The sequence below is a fragment of the Lissotriton helveticus genome, chromosome 11 (assembly GCF_964261635.1).
Source record: "Lissotriton helveticus chromosome 11, aLisHel1.1, whole genome shotgun sequence".
Classification (NCBI taxonomy): Eukaryota; Metazoa; Chordata; class Amphibia; order Caudata; family Salamandridae; genus Lissotriton; species Lissotriton helveticus.
This window is the reverse complement of record NC_136072.1, coordinates 386,812,224-386,825,218: the sequence shown is the minus strand read 5'-3', so window position 1 is coordinate 386,825,218 and position 12,995 is coordinate 386,812,224.

The window sequence follows — 12,995 nt, the reverse complement described above, 5'->3', positions numbered from 1 at the left end:
TGTTTGTATACCCTTTTATGCTGCTCTAAAGTTATTTCAATGGGTGAAATGCGGAGCCTGGGTGGCAGGAAGGAGAAGATAAGAGAGTGCATCGAGTGCGGACTTGTGAGCAAGCGCCTTAAGCCATCAGGATGCTACTTCAAGGCACGTAGACAGGGTCGTAATACCCAATGATACTCGTAAAGGTAGCTACAAAAAATGGCGTTAGGTTGTGCACACACCCTGCAAAGATGCGTGTAGCGCCTGAAGTCACAAGTTGAACCTGGTGTTGTTCGCTACAATAGACGATAGTTATCAGTGAGGTTTGTTCCACCAGGAAACGAAAGTTGGCTGCCGAGAGTAACAAGGCAGTGCTGGGAGGGGGGCTGCGCACCAACTGAAGTGCTCTGGTTGCACGGCCTGCGGCCGTGTGAAGTGATAAGCCTTGAACGGCCTGCGGCCTTGTGAAGTGATAAGCCTTTGAAGTATGGGAGTGTGGGAGGAGTGCTGCTACGGCCTGGGGGAAGCTGGCTGGGGAGGGGGAGGAGAAATGAATGTAAGGCTGTGGGGAACAGAGTTTATGGCCCAAAAGCGCGTGCCTGTGGCCACGTGAACTTCAAGAAAACTGCAAGGAACGAAGCCCTTGGTTTGACGAGGATTTCGAGCACTTGAATTCTCGATCCCTCAATGCGCTTGCGCGCATTGTAGGTCACGAGACCTAAAAAGGTCTGGTCCAGTGCTAGAGGCAACTCGAGAGGGGATTCGATTGGTAGCTGTAGGCGAATCTCTTTTTGGTAACTTTACGAAATGAGGAAAATCCTTTAACTCAAATTATTTGAGGAACGTAACCAGAAAATAACAGAGAAAGAGGACACGGGTGATACAAAAATGACACAAAAATAATTAAAGAGAGAAAGGTAAAGGAGTAATAGAGTGGAGCAGGCAAAGGAAGACTCGAGTACAGAGTAGAGGTACTAAGGTGTAGGAAGAAGTAGACGTATTGGGTAGTAGGCACAGCTAGTGTGCCAGGAGTACAGGTATCTTGGTATGGTATGGGGCAGAGGTACTGGGAAAATGTGGTGCTGCAGATTCTGGTGTTTAGGCAAGAGTAGAAGTTCTAGAATGAGATACTGCCAGAGGTGGTATTGTATAGATAGGGCAAATATACTACTGTATAGATGTAATAGGGTAAATAAGTATACTCAGAAATAGGTATGGACAGAGGTGCAATAATACAGAATGGGAAAGAGGTTGAAAGGCACAGGCTATGGAAGAAGTGCCAAGACATGGGCAGGACTAGACTAGAAATACTTATCTGAATAACCAATTGTGTGTCATCAGCGTAGTTATAAATTTAACACTCCATACCGTTCAATGCCACTATCAGGGGCTGAATGTAGGCTTTCAAGAGTAATGGTGAAAGTGCCGATCCCTGCGGTACCCTGCATAAGAGCAGTCCTAAACCGGACACATGGTCATTCAGTTGTATTCTCTGCAAGCGGCCTTTAAGAAAGGAGCCCAGCCATGTCAGGGCCGTGCCCTGGATCCCTAGCTCCGAAATCTGCGACATTAGTTGGTCATGATTGACCTATCGAATGCCGCGGATAGGTCCAGTAGGACCATGGCACATGGTTTATTTTTGTCAACCCTCAATCTAAGTTCGTCTAGGACAGACAGCATCACCAATTCCGTGCTATGATGCGACCTGAACCCTGCCTGGTTAGGTTGAAAAAGATGCTTACTTTCAACGTGATTGGTCAGGGTTTTTAGTACGTGTTGTTCTAGTACCTTTGCGAGGGATGGGAGCTGTGAGATTGGCCGGAAATTTTTCAGGTTTTTCATGCTAGCTCCAGGCTTTTTCAGAAGCGGGACAACACGTGCTTCCTTAAAGTTGGAGGGTGCGTGTCCTGTGGCAAGGGATTGCTTAAGGAGTGAAAGTATCTCCCTTTCCATGCCAGGAAACGCCATCTTGAAGATCCTGGGCGGGCAGGGGTCGGCCGGGGACCCTGATTTCACCTTCCCTAGTATGTGGGACAGAGTGACATGCGTAAGATTGGGGAAAGTGGTGAGGGGTTCGGTGAAAGTGGGGGGCGATAGTATGGGTGCCAATATGCATGGAAACTTAGGGGTCGAGTGAATTTCTCTAATTAGATCTTTAACTTTAGTTTCAAAGAAGGATTGGAAGTTATTGCAATCTTCTGGGCCGAACGGAGGTTTCTGTTCATTAACTTGCCGCAGCTCTTTCAAAATTAGAAAGGTCTCCTTTTGTTTATTTTCTGCCGTAATGGTTTTAGTCTCATAATATTCTGCTTTACATGATATCATTATTTTTTTGTAAGCTGCGAACACGGCACAGTATTCTTGCCGGGCACCAGGATCATAAGCCTTCTGCCATGCTGTTTCGCTTTGGCGGAGGGTTTGTTTCAGGGATCTTAAGGCGGCATTGAATCAAGGTGCCCCCTTGCCCTTGTCCCTAGTTTTAGCCCTGCGTGTTGGAGCTACCTTGTCTATAGCATTTTGTAGCCTTCCTATCGAGGCCATACTTCCTCCGTCAAGATTTCCCTCTGTGAGAGTGGGAGCCACTGATTCCTGTAGGGTAGTAACCAGGTCATCAGCACAAATTTGGTTCCAACTCCTCAACACTTTCCAGTCTGTGGCTCTGCTGGCTGTTTGCTTGGGGAGTGGGAGCCGACCACTAAGTAAGTAGTGGTCGGACCAGAGGCAGGGACTAATAGTTACGGGGCTGGTAATGGGGACGGAGGACCAGACCAGTTCCAGGGTGTGGCCTTTATTATGCGTTTGCCTGTGTGCTAGTTGTTGGAGTTCTAGGGCCATTAATGCCTCCTCTAGCTGGATGGCCTGGCTATCTTTAGGTGTCTGATCTCAATGGAGGTTATAATCCCCCATTATCACCACACTTTGGTGCCGAGAGCGAATATCGTTGGCTAGTTCTATGAACCATTCAATGAACCTGGGTGGCGTTCGTGGCGGGCGGTAGACTACCCGGACAACTATGCAGATCGTTTTAAAGTGAAACTTAGCTCCAAACACCTCAGCTCCCTCAACGCTTTCAGCGCAGAGAGCCTCTGTTTTTAATTGACGGTTGTACAGCAGAGCTACTCCACCCCCTCTGGAGCTGCCAGATCGATTGAGGCATAGTGCTGCATGAGTGGGGGTAGGGCTGCAACTAGGTCAGGGGTTGAGGCTTCTTCAAGCCAAGTTTCCGTAATGCCTAAGATATCCAAGGAGTCATCTTGAAGTAATGAAAATACCTCAAGATTGTGTTTCTGTAGTGACCGGGTGTTAAGAGTAGCAATCCTGAGTTCCTGAGGGTTATCAGTCCATATTGGTCTTGGTGGGTTATGAGTTGGACACTTAGGGAGGGGTCTTAGTAGTCCTAAGGGCCTCAGTTTGGTGGCTACCTCTGCATTGAGTTGAGTCCTACCTTTATTCAGGAACCACAGGTCCTCTATGGAGTATGGGAGGCAAGGGCCAGAGTTTGTGGCCCCTGGTCCCATTCGGGCGCGGACGGGCGCAGACGGGCTTGTCTTAGGCACTCCTTTGGCGTGCCCGCTGTGCGCTTGCTCCATCCTGCTTCAAAAAGCCTATGACTCCTCCCACCTACCTCTCAGCCCTGCTGTGCAGCGACTGTCAATTCCCCGAACACTAGACTGGCAACTCGCCGGAAGTGCGTGAGACCGGAAGTGAGGGCGCTGGGAGGGAGCTCGGAGTACAAGGTGATACACAGAGCACACAACTAAGTTAAAAACAATTAACATTTTCACACAGTATCCAAAGTTAGCAGCGTTTTAGCAGCAATAGATCAGGCAATTCAACAGTAATTTTATAAAAGGCGCAGCGGTGCTCTGAACCCACCACTAATGAGTGTACAGATCTAATGACAGCGCGCTTGCTCATCCTGCTTCAAAAAGCCTATGACTCCTCCCACCCACCTCTCAGCCCTGCTGTGCAGCGGCTGTCAATTCCCCGAAAACTAGACTGGCAACTCACCGGAAGTGCCTGAGACAGGAAGTGAGGGCGCTGGGAGGGAGCCCGGAGTACAAGGTGATACACAGAGCACACAACTAAGTTGCTGTCAACATTCTCTCCTTATCTTTGGTCTAATATTGGGAGAAGTTTGTTGTGTCCTCTGTTTGTGTGTATGAGGGCTCCAGTGGTCCTCTGCAGACTTTTATTACATCATCTGGTGGGTGTGACTGGGTGTGGTTAAACCGGGGGGGGGGAGAACAAACCCTCCAGACTTCTTTTTAAGAGTCCCACTACAGCGTCATGGTACAACGGCCAAAGCGGCTAAGGCTTACATCAATTTCATAGTAAAACCAGTGTGCCTGCAGGTTTTTCTATTGAACAGATTCTGACAGCTATTACTATTGAAAAAGACATGCTTAAGCTCAATGAAATCATTACAACACATTCAAGGGGGTAGAACACTCGACCTCTTACAGAGGATGTTGAGTACCAGAAGCTCAAGGATGTTCAGGAAGAACTTTCTGTTACACATGTTGGTGTCATACTAAGAGGGGCAAGAATAGCTATCCCTCATAGCCTGGTGCAACAAATCATTGAACTGGCACAGGAAGGACATTGTGGCATTGCCACAACCAAAAGAGTCCTCATGGATCGAGTGCGGTTCCCTCATCTTGATGAACAAGTTGAAAGGGAGCTTAAAGCATTTCATCTATGCAACTGTCTGTCTCCCTAAATGCCGCAGTACCCGCTGAGCATGTCTGATCTTCGTAGGCAAGCCTGCAAGAGAATTATAGCTGACTTCTTCAGACTCCTCAATAAGGGACATCATCTCATGGTAGTTGTTGATGAGTGCTCATTGTTTCCTGTAGTGGAAGACTAATCATATACCACACATGACAGAATCATCGAGTGGCCGGAGGACATTTTCACAGCATGGTGTGCTTTCCTCCATTCCAAAATCTGACAACAGCCTGCCCTTCTATAGCAGAGAGGTCACAGACTTTCTTAATCCTTTGAACATCAACCATCAGAAAAGTACCCCTCTCTAGCCACAGGTAAATGCCGTTGTTAAATGATTTATGAGTACTATGAAAAGGGTGGTTCAGCATCCTGCGCTGGAAATCAGCTTTATGCCCAGCTCTCTGTGCCTACCATTCCACTCATTACATGACAGGGGAAAGTCCCACCACCTTGCCGTTTGGGAGAACCCTTGGAACCAAGAGGCCACAATGGACCACCAGTCGGTCAATAGACCCTGATAATATTCGTGTCAATGATATCTTTTGCAAATGCACAATTAATGCCTATGACGATAAGTGCTTATGGGCTCAAGGCACGGTTTTTGAGAAAGAAGACCGAGTTCCTGCCAGACAAAAGCACACACACTTGATGCTGAACTGTTTGGAGCTGTGCCAAGCAAAGGACACATGGTAAATGCCCAACAACCTGGAGAATCCATAACCAGAGACTCGTTACACGTTAAAACTTTGCCTTGATGTTCATCAGCTCCCGACCTTAGAAGTGAGGCCAGTATACCTGAGTGCCCAAGTCAAGCATCCAACTCTTCTACCGATATGCAGGATGAAGGTACCCCTCCTCTATCTCATACACCTAGATCGGGAAGACTGGTGCGAGCACCTCAATGACTCATTCGAGAAGTTATATTGTGTATGTGTATGTATATATTTGTTCATACTTTTTACTTAATGAAGGGGAGATGTTGTGTCCTATGTTTTTAGTATGAGGTCTGTAGGGGCCCTTAGCAGACTCCTTACAAGTATTAAGTAATCTGGTGGGTGTGAATAGGTGTGGTGATAAAGTGTGTGATGCAGTGAATTCAGGTAACGGTTACATGCTTAAGAACAAAGACTTGCAAACGAGAGCTCCTTGTTTGGTGTGGTCGGTTGCATGCTGTCGGGCTGAGGAGGATGCTACAAAGTTAATGCATGGCTCAGATTCAGAGCACTGCTTGCCTAGTGCAATGATTAGTGTTCAAAAAACCACCTTCATTAACACAGTCTTAAGCTTTGGAGTGTGCTCTTTTGGGCCACCCGGTGATATAAAAAGTGAGAGCTTAAGAGTAAAAGAAATGTTCGAAATATTGTAGAAGCTTTTCCGGTAATGTAGCATTTGTAGATAGATTTGTATGGTACTGTTAACGCGGGATTTCTGGTCTATAGTTATAGATCTAGATCCCAACTCAGGTCGACTGAACCGTTGGTACCTGTCATTGAGTAAAAGGCAATCCACTACTAGGTTGATCAGTTAAAGACTTACTCCACTCTAAAGAACCACTGAAGCTTAAAAGTTTTAAAAGTTTATTACAAAGCCAAGCTTAACTGGAGCTACAAACATCTCAAAATAAGATTCAAAAGATATACGGGTATCAATACAAACATGAATTTTCTAAATGCTCTTAGTCGGCAGAAGAATACCACCAAAACAAACTCTAGAATTATCAAAGTTACGAGGATAAACACAAGCTGTAGCTTGTGAGTCATTTACAGAAAGGAAAGAAATCAGATTAGACTTTCCCTACACTAGACTAAGTGACATCCCTACTTAGCAAGATCTTAACCTAAAAAGGTGTCAGCAGTGGTGACTTCCAAAGAAGATCACGCACTTCCCTTAGTCTTTGTTCCAAACGATGTCTCGCAGTTCCCTATCTGCCTACCCATCCGCTCTCTTAGGTTCCTCAGATCATCTGCCTTGCCTCCACCCAGGGGTGCTGTCCCTAATACAAAATCACATTTACACTAGAAACGCCCCCAGAGACGCCCCTCACGTGGTGTTGGTTCTGGCGGCAACTTCCATGCTGGTACTCCTTCTAGGCCCATCGTTAGCGTTGACCTTGCTTCCCAGGCTCCTCTCCGACAAGACGGTACCCCAGGAAATTCCTGAAGACTCCTCCTGGCCTGTGCCAGGCTCTCTTGAACAAAAGTCTATTCATCACTTTCCTGATTAAACCCCCTCGCACCTGCAAAAGACACTTTCTCTGCGGGCCCCAAATTCCGGCCTCCACCATATCTTTAAGTCGTAAACCATGTAACAGGCTCTACGTCCAGTGCCTAACACGACTTTTCTCTAACGAGCACATACAGATCAAACGACATGACTTTATCTATTCAGGCCTGATAGGATTCCATGAAACGGGCCTATGTACTTCTGCAAACATTTAATTTCTTTAGTTTAAACAATATTCTAACTTATTACACACAATGATTATATAAACGTCTAAAATATATATATCAGTCCTAGGTTCAGAAATACTTGAATCATAATAACATTAAAATCCAGATTATGTCGAAATACATCAGCTTTTTGTACCCTTTGTGAACTGCCAGGTGGCCTACACATTTCTACGTTAGCAGAATTACATTTTCCCTTACAACAGCCACATCACATGAGATTTCAACATCAGTCTAACATCTCTAACAACATCTACATTTAGCATTTCACACTCTATATAAGTATTCTATTCTAATTAAACACTATTATGTACTTTCACTCTATAATTTCGGCACTCTTATATACTGTTTACTAAACTAATACAACATTCTTGTAAATATGGTGCACTTCTACAATTTTTCTTAATTTGCGCTCTCTCAATCCCCCCTTTGATGACTTTCAGTAGTCATCACCCTCAAAACACCATCCTTGAGGTATGGACTGAGTCAAACTGAAGTCGTTTCAGTACCCCCTCGTTTCATCGTCTCTAGAGCCTTTAGACTCCTGTACTGATTTTCCTGCATCGCAGTCAATCTCCTCTCTTGCCTTCTCATGGTTCTTTGCTATAAACAGTAGCTCATCTTGTTCGTACATGTCGATCCTTTCTAAAGACAGTGTACCGTCTATTATATAGTTCAGATCAGATCTTAAGCTGATCACATCGAGTCTTTTGGCTTTTATCACAGCTTTCAATATACCATCTCTAGAGAGTCCAATTGTATCTCTCCCATCACAGCTCTGAGTCCTACGTCTGGGCTCAGGCGTGTTATGGGGAGTCCTCCCATGCTCCCATCTCTCCAGGTCCCATGCAGTTCCATCCTCCCTAGGTGGGTAGTGAAACACTCCCCTATTCTCCATAGTTCCACATTTCCCATTTTGCCTGGTTTCTCTAGGTGCATGGTAAGACATTCCGTTATTCCCCATCTCTTCACCATTTGCCGGTGGTCTCTGATCAGTCGGCACATGGCAAGATCCTTCACTGTTCCCTATGCTCCCACGACCCCAGTGCTGTACATTATCACTGGGTGCATGGTGAGTGCACCTAAACCTATCCCTGTACTCTTGGGTCCTTTGTCCTCCCTCATTTTGAGTGAAACAAGATGTCTCCCCACACTCCGTACTTCTGCCTCTTTGCTCCTGCTCATTTCCTCTGTCTGTATGACGTATAACTCCTCTACTCTCCTGACTTTTACCATCCCACTCCTGACTGCCTTCGCTAGCCCCGCAATGAGATAATGTTCCATTGCCTCGACTTCCCCATTCTGCTTCTGCTCTTGACCTGTTGCTCTGTGCTTCTGTCGACGCATCCCATTCTCTCAAGTCAGCCCTCAGCTCTTTGTAGGATTTCGTCCGTGGTCCCCTCAGATCCATCTGTCCTCTCTGACCCCCTTGCTCTGTTACGGGGCCCACTGCTGAATCCAATGGGGTGCTCCACGTTATTGGTCCTGGCAATTGCCTCCAGGCATTGGTCGTGTTATTCCTTCCTTCTATCTCAACTCTTTCTCTGTCTAGCTGTACCTGTTTTTCCTCCCTCGCTTTCTCTGGGCTATAAATCGACCGTATAGGACCTATGGTAACAGGTACTTGAAGAGCCTCTGGCAATCCATGAGACTCAGCCCTCTCTGTTGCTGGCGTCTTCTGCACCACAAACCTTCTGACTACTCTCTGTACAGGACTATGTTGAAGCGTCCCTTCATCTTTGGTAGGTACCCAATCCGCTAAAGGGAGTGGCCTATACCCTTCTATGCCAACCCTGTCTTCTTTTGGGAGCTCCGTACCTTCTGTCTCCCTATTGTCCGGAGGTGGTCTATCTATCAACAACCTATTTATGAGGCCGTCCTCCGACTCGCTCTCATCATCCTCTTCCATGGGTTTCTTTCCACCTGTAACCTCTCTCAAGGGGTACAACTTATCCACCTCAATCACCTGTACCCTCCACTTCTTTGCTTCCTCATCCCATTTAGCATCTTGCACTGCCCTTACTAATCGCCTTACCCTTTCTTGGCGTCTGTTCTGACTCCTGTCGTGCGCCGCCCTAATCCACGCATTAAGGGCCTCAAACTGTGTTGGTCTAGGCAAAGGTCTCAGTGAGGACATGACTGCTTTCAACTGATGCAACACCTCTAGTCTAAACGTTCCGTATTTCGGAAAGGTCAATTCCTCATTCCCTTCTGTAATCTTACTCCAAGTCCCAAGCCACAGTATAGTATGCAACCCAACATTCGTTGCCATATAGTGAGCTGGTGTACCCTCCGGCGGCACCTCTTCCCCGGAATAAGATTCTCTTCTTTTTCTCTTAAAAATCCCTCTCAAACATTTAAAACACTTCATGTTCAAAATCTACGAATTTCGATTTTCTCCGCGTTCGTTTACTTCCTGATGACAATCCACCAATCTCAGCGCGGTTTTCGCTAACTGGCCTATCACTGCGCGGCTCTTCGCTGACGTCTCACCAACCGTCCTATCACAGCGCGGCTCTAGCCGACGTCTCTCGTCCCAGCGCGGCTTCACACTGACCGCCCTATCACAGCGCGGCTCTCGCTGACGTCACTCGTCCCCCTTTGCAGCAGTTCCCCTCCTTTCTCCGCTCGTCTCCCGGTCATGCATGCGTCCCATTCATACTCTGAAAAAAATGATTTCTTCCGACCAAGCGATCACCTTTCCCTGACTGTACGTCCACAGTCTAACTGTAATTGTCACCTTAACTGACGAAATGTCTTTCCGTGTACGTCCAGACAATCGCCTTCTCTGATAGGTTACTTGCACACGGTAACTTTCGACCTGCATCCGTTACCCACTTACTCACTCTTGCATTCCCCCTATCTCGGTCCTGCGGCGGTCAATGGTACCTCATGACCTCCTTACTCTGATCGACAACTACTCTGATTGTTCGATACACCCGAACCACTTAAGCTCTACCCCGAACTTAAGATTTTACCAGGTTGCGCGCGCTCACAACCTTCTCACAATTACACTACAGGCATTCAACTCCGCATGACATTACAATACAAATACAACACAAAACACCGCAATCTGTCCACGCATGACCCTTGTTATACTCACTCTCGTCCGATTCTGCTGCTTTTCTCTCGCGCCGTCAGCACCTTCTTCGGCAGGCCACCTCTCGATCTAGGGACCTTGGGGTAAACTTAACCTAGTCTAGATCACCTTCCTCAAGAAGGTAACCATCCTCACTCTGCTACCAACTGTTAACGCGGGATTTCTGGTCTATAGTTATAGATCTAGATCCCAACTCAGGTCGACTGAACCGTTGGTACCTGTCATTGAGTAAAAGGCAATCCACTACTAGGTTGATCAGTTAAAGACTTACTCCACTCTAAAGAACCACTGAAGCTTAAAAGTTTTAAAAGTTGATTACAAAGCCAAGCTTAACTGGAGATACAAACATCTCAAAATAAGATTCAAAAGATATACGGGTATCAATACAAACATGAATTTTCTAAATGCTCTTAGTCGGCAGAAGAATACCACCAAAACAAACTCTAGAATTATCAAAGTTACGAGGATAAACACAAGCTGTAGCTTGTGAGTCATTTACAGAAAGGAAAGAAATCAGATTAGACTTTCCCTACACTAGACTAAGTGACATCCCTACTTAGCAAGATCTTAACCTAAAAAGGTGTCAGCAGTGGTGACTTCCAAAGAAGATCACGCACTTCCCTTAGTCTTTGTTCCAAACGATGTCTCGCAGTTCCCTATCTGCCTACCCATCCGCTCTCTTAGGTTCCTCAGATCATCTGCCTTGCCTCCACCCAGGGGTGCTGTCCCTAATACAAAATCACATTTACACTAGAAACGCCCCCAGAGACGCCCCTCACGTGGTGTTGGTTCTGGCGGCAACTTCCATGCTGGTACTCCTTCTAGGCCCATCGTTAGCGTTGGCCTTGCTTGCTTCCCAGGCTCCTCTCCGGCAAGACGGTACCCCCAGGAAATTCCTGAAGACTCCTCCAGGCCTGTGCCAGGCTCTCTTGAACAAAAGTCTATTCATCACTTTCCTGATTAAACCCCCTCGCACCTGCAAAAGACACTTTCTCTGCGGGCCCCAAATTCCGGCCTCCACCATATCTTTAAGTCGTAAACCATGTAACAGGCTCTACGTCCTGTGCCTAACACGACTTTTCTCTAACGAGCACATACAGATCAAACGAAATGACTTTATCTATTCAGGTCTGATAGGATTCCATGAAACGGGCCTATGCACTTCTGCAAACATTTAATTTCTTTAGTTTAAACAATATTCTAACTTATTACACACAATGATTATATAAACGTCTAAAATATATATATCAATCCTAGGTTCAGAAATACTTGAATCATAATAACATTAAAATCCAGATTATGTCGAAATACATCAGCTTTTTGTACCCTTTGTGAACTGCCATGTGGCCTACACATTTCTACGTTAGCAGAATTACATTTTCCCTTACAACAGCCACATAACATGAGATTTCAACATCAGTCTAACATCTCTAACAACATCTACATTTAGCATTTCACACTCTATATAAGTATTCTATTCTAATTAAACACTATTATGTACTTTCACTCTATAATTTCGGCACTCTTATATACTGTTTACTAAACTAATACAACATGCTTGTAAATATGGTGCACTTCTACAATTTTTCTTAATTTGCGCTCTCTCAGTACTTATCAAGATATTGCAGTGTTTGGCCTTGGTCTTTCCAGCATCAAACCTCTCATGAAGGTAAGTGCTATTGGATTTTTTTTAATCTCTTGAATGAAATTTTGGTGTGGACTGGTCATTAAGTGAGCCGTTTCTTTTTTTTATTTTAAACCATAAGAAAACATAATAAGAAAGAAAGGGGAACAAAGCACTTCTGGGTTCATATAAAAGCAATCGTTGGGTCCATATACTCCTGGTTAATAAAGGCAATAGAGTAGGGTACGCAATTTACGCATCTTCTAATAGCATCAAATAACACAAGGGCAATCAGCGCACGGGCCATTAACCGCATGCGTGCGGCGCGAATTCCCCGCCCATGCTGACTCCGCCTTGCGCGGGCGGAGTCATGACGGAACGGTTCCGTCATCAGCACAGCTCAACCGACGCTCATGACGGAACCGTTCCGTCATCAGCATCGAAGGGGTTAATGCTGGAAAAGAAATCCCGTTTGAAGTGTGCACAGGATATATTACCCAAAACAGAATAAGCCACATAGATGTAAATAGGGCCTTAGACTAGTAATATTCACAGTGGTTATGGGATAAGAATACTAGCACTTGTGACATCTGCTTCCTTATTAGCACACAGTAACTCAATAACACCATTATTTCAGAGCACTCTCTCGTCCAAAAGATGAGACAGGTCTTCCACTAAAGCCTTCCAGGTAAAAGTGAAAGTCTTTGTTTTCATGAGCATGCTGCATCCTAACCACTACTGCTTTCTGGAGTATTTTTTAATTTACATCTGATGACCAGTTTAGAGCAAATGGATATAGACACTTTCAATTCACGAAAAGGCTCCTTTTTGGAAATAATAGAGCAACATCAAGGAATTTATGATATGTTTGTCACCTCTCCTCAAAGTCAGTAGGCCAAACAATCATATCTATGGAGGAATCAGAAACTCTCTACATGCCAATGTTGTTTGATTTTGTTATTTTCGTACATCACTCATTTATTTCAGTATGGTCCCATCCCATACCATATGGAAAAATATGCTGTATATTGTATGTACTTCGGTCGGGTCTGTGGTATGATATTAATTGTATATATTACCAGGATCGGTAATGGTCTGTCTGTGCAGTTATACA